Raw genomic sequence first — 7,916 nt, forward strand, 5'->3', positions numbered from 1 at the left:
GTAAATGGCTTCCAGGAGGTGGTTATCATGTTTTTCACAATCATATGTTAGTGGGTAAGGGATTTAGATAGTAGGATTTTTGTTTTGTTCTCATCGTTAATCTTCACATACCCTTGTGAATAGGTAAGGAAGGACGACAATGGGAATAAGAGGCAATTGGTACGATTTATGGCCAAGGCTACCAGTCTTGCCCAGGAAAAACAAACACCTTTGCCTGGGGCTGAAAGTAAAGTATGGCTCCAGACTCTTCTGGCAGTTAGGAGTTCGCCCGACCCTCGACTGTGATTTCCAGTCTCATTCTGTCAGAGGACAGGTATGCAATCAAACCTGAAGTGAATCACTTTAATAGGGGATTTTTAACCCTTGAGTTCCCAATATACCATGATAAGCAAGTAAAAATAGAACTTTTGTTCTGTGGTTCCCAAGTTTTATAGTAATAGAAGCAGGAGGTGGCCATTTGGCCTGTCCCGCCTGCTCCCTCATTCATTAAGATCATAGCTGATCTATTCATCGTCTCAGCTCCTCCTTACCTGCATTATCCCAACTACCCTTAATTCCCCTGCCATGCAAAAACCCATCCAACTGTGTCTTGAATATACTTCATGAAACCGCCTCTACGGTTTAGCTTGGGCATAAATTCACTACTCTCCAGGAACAGCAGTTCTTCCTCATCTCTGTCCTAAACGTACTCCCCCTAATCTTGAGGCCTAGTCACACCCACCAGCTGAAATGACTGGATAGGGTAGGGCTGCATCCCCACAGTGCAATGAATTCCCACTTCCCACCAAAATACCAGATGTACTCACTCACTCAGTTGCTGTCCCACAAATGAAAATTTTCATTGTAACGTCTTCTGCTCCCAGTTAGGGTACAACATCTTTAAAAGCTGCTCTGAAAGTCTATTCTTCACAACCACACATCTGCTTTCACTGAAGACATTTAGAGTCATATAGCACAGAAACAGACCCTTCAGTCCAATTTGTCCACGCCAACCAGATATCCTAAGTTAATCTAGTCCCATTTGCTAGCATTTGGTCCATATCCTTCTAAACCCTCCCTGTTCATGTACCCATCCAGATGCCCTTCAAGTATTGTCATTATAACAGCCTCCACCACTTCTGGCAGCTCATTCCATACACGCACTATCTTCTGTGTGAAAAAGTTGCCCCTCAGATCCCTTATCCCACTCACCTTAAATCTATGCCCCTCTAGTTCTGGACTCCCCTCGCCTTGGAAAAAGACTGTTAAAGTTGAGATTTGAAAAGGCCCAGACCTTTTACGGACTCAGACCTGTAAGCCTCTCTCGTGGTTTGTCCCAGAGATTGTACTCTTGGGGAGTCTGGAATAAAAACCTCTTACAGGCGGATTAGTTTAATTTTAGTCATCCTCACATAACACTGATACCTACAAGCTAAACTAGGTTCTAATAACCTAGGAAAGTAGGGTACCAGCTCTTCAAGTGCCCCAGCAGGTTACTCTGATGTACTGATACAAGGTGGCTTCCTTTATACAAAAGCTTACCAAAACATTGCATGTTCTTAATTAGACAAGTAACAGTGAAAGACAATAATTCGTAAGGAAGAAAAGTTAATTGACAGGTCTGTGTACGCTTGACTAATCACTCCTACATCAAAAACATACCCAGCCTGCTAGCGAGATAAACTCCTCTCATAAAGAGATACCAGTCTGAGCTAATTGGAGGGGTCATAAGGTAATCTTGCACAGCTCACATGTCTGATACAATTATTTTACAAAATGGCTTCTCAGCAAGGAGAACAAACTTTTGACCATAAAATGGCTTCCTGACACATTGTGCCAGGATCTCTTCAATATTCGGCCTCGAATAATTTCTAAGCTAGGAGCAGACTCCTGCTTTTTAAGCACTGAATCATTCTGTACCTGAGGCTGAGATGTTACCATAAGCTTGCATTTAAACTGACTCATTAGTCTTCAAATTAACATGCTTCCTTTGCAGGGTTGTGATTCAAATCCAAATAAGACATCAGATCTGAGTAGTTAGAGTTGACAGTGGGGCAGTTTGTAAGGTCTGTAAAGTGATCTGCAAGTACAGCAAGTAAGTTAAAGCTTCATCAATATTCCCTTTTACAGTGTTTGTATTTAATAACCGATAATGGCTACTCAATATCATCATAAAGACCCAAAATGCAATTAAATTCAATCCAGAGCAGATATGCGCTAATAGTTAATTTTCTACTGGCTCCAACAGCCTCAGCACTAAAATGATCGGTCTCTCTCTCTCTCTTTCTAGTGTCCTTTTGAATTCTCAAGTCAGCAAAGTTTTTTTTCTCTCTGTAACTGCCCCGCTTGCAAGGGGTAATAAGAATCCACTTTAATTGATGGGTTTTGACCGTTAATTACAAGGCTTTTGATAGTACCGAGTTTTGTTTCAGGGTCAGAATCAAACGCTATCATTAATTTCACAAGGGAACGGCTGTGAATATTATTACCTGGTGTCCTGTTCACACAGATACACTGATGCTAAGGCAAATATTCTTAATTGCCTTACAGCATCCTGCTATCACATGGTGAGCCCAGATATCCCCATCTTATGCATTCCTTGAGTTCCCCCTTTTTCTGAGCCTTCTTGCCTGTTTATTTTCACATGCAGTAAATGTGTTCTATAATTCAGCATTACATTTAGTCTAAATGTTTAACTACATGTTATAAGGCTACAGACTTTCTCAAGAGCTTGGGTATTCATCCTATCAGTGCTCCTAATAAATGTCTATAAGGTCACTCCGATGCTCCAGGGAAAATATCCTTGGTCTATTCAGCTTCTCCCACTAGCTCAAACCCTCCAACTCTGACAACAGCCTTATAAAATTTTTCTCAACCCTTTCAAAGTTTCACAAAATCCTCCCATTGGACAGAGAGCAGAATTACATACAATATTCCAGACCCGGGTACAATTCCCACCTCAGGCAACTGTCTGTGCGGAGTTTGCACATTCTCCGAGTGTCTGCGTGGGTTTCGTCCAGGTGCTCCGTTTTCCTCCCACAGTCCAAAAATGTGCAGGTCAGGTGGATTGGTCATGCTAAATTGTCCGTACTGTTAGGTGAAGGGGTAGATGTAGGGGAATGGTCTGGGTGGGTTGCTGTTCGGAGGGTCAGTGTAGACTTGTTGGGCCGAAGGGCCTGTTTCCACACTAAGTAATCTAATCGAATCAAATTTAATCTAAAAAGTGGCCAAACCAATGACCTGTACAGCCGCTTGAGTCAATGCTTTGACCAATAAAAGGAAAGCATACCAAACACCTTCTTCACTATCCTATCTACCTGCAACTCCATTTTCAAGGAACTATGAACCTGCACTCCAAGGTCTCTTTGTTCTACAACACGCCCCTTAACTGTGTCAGTCCTGCCTGATTGTTTGACCAAAATGCAACACCTCACGTTTCTCTAAATTAAGCTTCATCTGCCATACCTCAGCCCACTGGCCATCCCATAAATTCTAATTTATAGCAAACTCTCTTTCCTCTCTTATTCCCAAGAAGCTGAAAATCTACAACCTTCGCTAGCCATCCCTAGGAGAAAAAATTGCTAATATAAACTTACTGAACATCTGGAGCTGCTAAAATTTTGGCTTAACAGCTTTAAGACCAGAATGAAAGCAAATAAAGAAAGGGGCCGAAAGGAGTACAGAGGGTAGGGCACTCCCCAACTGCATTGGGGGGTGCCTGGAGCCATTGCTCAAACTCCCAGGATTTAATGGGGCAGCAGCAGTTACTCTCGGAGTTTGGCAAACTCCAAGAAAAGATTGAAGCAGCATGAGAAAATAGACAGGCAAGGCGGCTCAGAAAAAAGGGGGGAACTCGAGGAATGCAGAAGATAGGGACATTTGGGTTCACCATGTGATGACAGGATGCTGTAAGGCAATTAAGAATATTTGCCTTAGCATCGGTGAATCTGGTGAACAGGACACCAAGTGATAATATTCACAGCCGTTCCCTTGTGAAATTAATGACAGCGTTTGATTCTGACCCTGAAACAAAACGCAGTACTGGCAAAACCTTGTAATTAACGGTCAGATCCCATGAATTATCATGGATTCTTATTACCGAGAAAACATTGAAAAGCATGAGCAGGAAATTCAAATGTTGGCCCGAAGAGAATAGGCAGCGGAGGAGAGGACCGCGGCATCAGAGACCGTGGCGGAGGTCTCAGCAGGAAGGATCCGAACACTGGAAGACCAGGTTCGGGTCTTTCAGGAGCAAGCGGATGACCTAGAAAACAAAAGTAGAAGAAAAAACTTACAGCTCGTGGGTCTTACAGAACATGAGGAAGGCCAAGACCTCAGTGGATTCCTGGAAAAGTGGCTCCCACCAAAGTCCCCGAGGCTGGAGTTGGAGTCGGGCCTGTTGAGTGTGGAATGGGCCCACTAGATCGCAGTGTGCAGGTCCGGGCCGGACCCATGCCCCCGCACGGTCCTAGTTTGACTCCTGCATGATAAAGCCAAACAGTTAGTGATTGAAACAGCAAGAAGACTGGGAAGAGATCCAGAGGCTTTAATGCACAAAGGGTGCATTAAAGCCTCTGTCCTTTTATTTCTGGATTGGGGGTGACTATACCGGTGGTTAAGATATATGGGGAAGAGGTGTGGAATGGGTGGTGGGAGGAGAGATGGGCATCCATTGTTAATTCACAGAATGTAAATAACATGTATTTTTCATCTGTGAATTGCCTGGGGCTAGGGCACTGCCACAGCCCTAAATAATTGGGGGTTATTTGAGTGTTTGCTTAAGTTATATAGAACATAGAACAGTACAGCACAAGTCTCTGGCTATCAACTCTATCTATGCCCCTCATTATCTTGTACACCTCAATTAGGTCCCCTCTCTTCCTTCTTTTTTCCAATTGAAAAAGTCCGAGCTCAGTCAACCTCTCTTCGTAAGATAAGCCCTCCATTCCAGGCAGCATCCTGGTAAACCTCCTCTGAACCCTCTCCAAAGCATCCACATCTTTCCTATAATAGGGCGACCAGAACTGGACACAGTATTACAAGTGTGGTCTAACCAAAGTTTTATAGAGCTGCAACAAGATGTCACAGCTCTTAAAGTCAATCCCCCTGTTAATGAAAGCCAAAACACCATATGCTTTCTTAACAACCCTGCCACTTGGGTGGTAATCTTAAGGGATCTATGTACCTGCACACCAAGATCCCGCTGTTCCTCCACACTGCCAAGAATCCAGTCTTTAATCCTGTACTGAAAAATGTGTTGCTGGAAAAACACAGCAGGTCAGACAGCATCCAAGGAACAGGAGAATTGACGTTTCGGGCATAAGTCCTTCTTCAGGAATTTAATGCTGTACTCAACTTTCAAGTTCGACCTTCCAAAATGCAAAACTTCACATTTATCCAGGTTGAACTCCATCTGCCACCTCTCAGCCCATCTCTGCACCCTGTCAATGTCACGCTGCAGCCTACAACAGACCTCTATACTGTCAACAACACCTCCAACCTTTGTGTCGTCTGCAAACTTGCTAACCCATCCTTCAATCTCCTCATCCAAGTCATTAATAAAAATTACAAAGAGTAGAGGCCCAACAACAGAGCCCTGTGGAACACCACTGACTTCCAGGCAGAATACTTTCTATATATTTTATATGTGGTGGTTAGATTTTTATTTATAGTAGTTTTTATAGGAGTAGTTTTTAGACTTTATAGAGTTAATGTCTGTGTCACTCGCCACACCTCAGATAAGCTTCCTCCTCTTGGGAAACCACAAGATAGTGCACCTGGAATGTAAAAGGGAGCCATTCTCCCATTAAAACAAAAGAAGCTGCTTTCAAGCCTCGGGAAGGAAAGGGTGGACATTGCCCTGCTGCAAGAGACACATTTAACTGCAGCAGGGGGGTTATGATAGGGTATTCTTATCCTCCTTTAGCTCCAAGAGTAAAGGAGTGGCTATACGGGTCAGAAGGAACCTCCCTTTCCAGGTAATTGAGCAAATTAAGGACGAACATGGACGGTTCATCATTCTTAAAGCTCTAATACTTGTATGGTGTCCTGAATGTGTATTGTCCCCCCCGTGCACCCTCTTAAATTGCTAATTGATTCAGTTGCCAAATTAACGAGTGCGCCGTATGGTCATTGAAGGGGATTTTAATCGCCTAATAGATCCCGAGGTAGACAGGGTGCCAAGGGGCCCGGCATGTACGCCTGCACAATCTAAGCAGTTGGTGGACATGTGTGAGGAGTCGGGATTAGTGGATGTATGGAGGCACCTCCACTGTGATGGAAGGGGAGTGGGACCATTCGGCGCAGCCATTTTGGCACGAGCGATTTGGTGTGGCCTGTTTGGCACAGCCCGTTTTGCCGCAGAACTATTTTGGCGCAGCTCTTATTTATTCCTTTTCAGGCTTAGTTAAAAGCATTAATGAAAGCAAGATGGGAATTTATAATACACTGTTAGGGACAATTCAGAGAGACTATCAAAGTTGAAAATATTATAAACTTAAATTCAAATACACAGCTTGTGAAAATAGAGGTGAGGAAATTTTAAGTGTTCCATCAACATATAACTTTTTTGATTGTTTCAGAAACTCGGCATTCCTTTTTCTTCCAAATATAAGAATTCTGCAGGTGGTGCTACCTGTCGGCTAGTAAAAATTGTTGTTCATTATATACATTAACAGAATATGTTTTAAAGCTATCTGGAATTACAAGTTCTTCTAAATTTCTTGGATTTACTGGGTAAGCAGCAATTTCTTTCCTTGTGCTACGAACCATTTTCTTCAGCGCTCTGTTGTTAGGCATCGTTCCTTGGCAAACTTCCGACAAATTTTCTAGGCACTCGTTAATCACTTGTAAAGTTCCCTCTACACAGTTTCAACAGGTCTGGAGAGGAAAAAACGGAGGGCTTGGAGGCCCTGGTCATGGCGGATGGAGGTGTAGAGGAATTGCATCTGCAGTCATTGTTTTTACACCATTTATAATGTCCTTCCTCTCACATCTCCAAAACTTTGTTATCTTATCAGCAGCATATCTATCAAATACGTATATGTAGCCGTCATATGAGCACTTTTCCTTTCCACATTTTGACAAAATTGTTGATGGCATTTTAATGGGTTATATTTTCTTTTTTTTTTTAGAAATTTTGAGGAACCACTGTTAGGAGTGGACTAATCTCAGACTAAATGCAGTTGATACACAAATTACAGGAAAGACGTATGGCAATCTCTTAATAGCCTGAAACTACAGTAAACTTTTCTTTTAAGAATATTACTGATTTTGTTTTAATAATAACTACAAACTACTGGAAACTACACATTTAATAATTCTACTATTATGTTGATTTTCGTTAATGACTACAGTATATCTGTGCCAAAATAGCTCTGCGCCGAAATGGGCCTGTGGCAAAATAGGCTGTGCCAAACAGGCCGCGCCAAATCGCTCACGCCAAAAGGTCCTAAATCTTAATGGAAGAGACTTTACTTACTATTCCAACCCACATAAGTGTTACACACGAACTAACATGTTTTAATGCCATTAGACTGTTTGGACAGAACATTGGCTTGTAAAATTAGGAATATAGCTGTCTTGGACCATACGCTAGTGTATTTAGATGGTAAATGGTGGTGGAATGGATGCATGGCACTGGCTCATGGACCCATTCCTGGTAAGGGGTAGCAAATCCGTTGAGGACAACACAGGAGAGTTCAAGGCCTCCTTCTTCAAAGACCACAACTTCCCCTCACACGTAGTTGACGATGCTCTCCACTGCATCTCCTCCACTTCCTGCTCCTCCGCCCTTGAACCCCGCCCCTCCAATCACACCAGGACAGAACCCCACTGGTCCTCACCTTCCACCCCACCAACCTCCAGATACATCGTATCATCCTTCGTCATTTCCGCCACCTCTAAACAGACCCCACCACCAAAGATATATTTCCCTC

At 43.0% G+C, this 7,916-nt stretch overlaps 1 protein-coding gene across 1 annotated transcript in view; it reads right to left on the reverse strand.

The window, feature by feature from the left end:
- LOC122543653 (zinc finger protein 208-like) overlaps positions 1 to 7,916 on the reverse strand; it is a 99,940-nt gene that overhangs the window by 87,323 nt on the left and 4,701 nt on the right. The window contains exon 2 of the mRNA XM_043682470.1: positions 4,275 to 4,459. The gene's annotated coding sequence lies outside the window, so the exon portion shown is untranslated. The remainder of the gene's footprint in view (positions 1 to 4,274; positions 4,460 to 7,916) is intronic.

The sequence above is a fragment of the Chiloscyllium plagiosum genome, chromosome 44, assembly GCF_004010195.1.
Source record: "Chiloscyllium plagiosum isolate BGI_BamShark_2017 chromosome 44, ASM401019v2, whole genome shotgun sequence".
NCBI classification, from domain to species: domain Eukaryota; kingdom Metazoa; phylum Chordata; class Chondrichthyes; order Orectolobiformes; family Hemiscylliidae; genus Chiloscyllium; species Chiloscyllium plagiosum.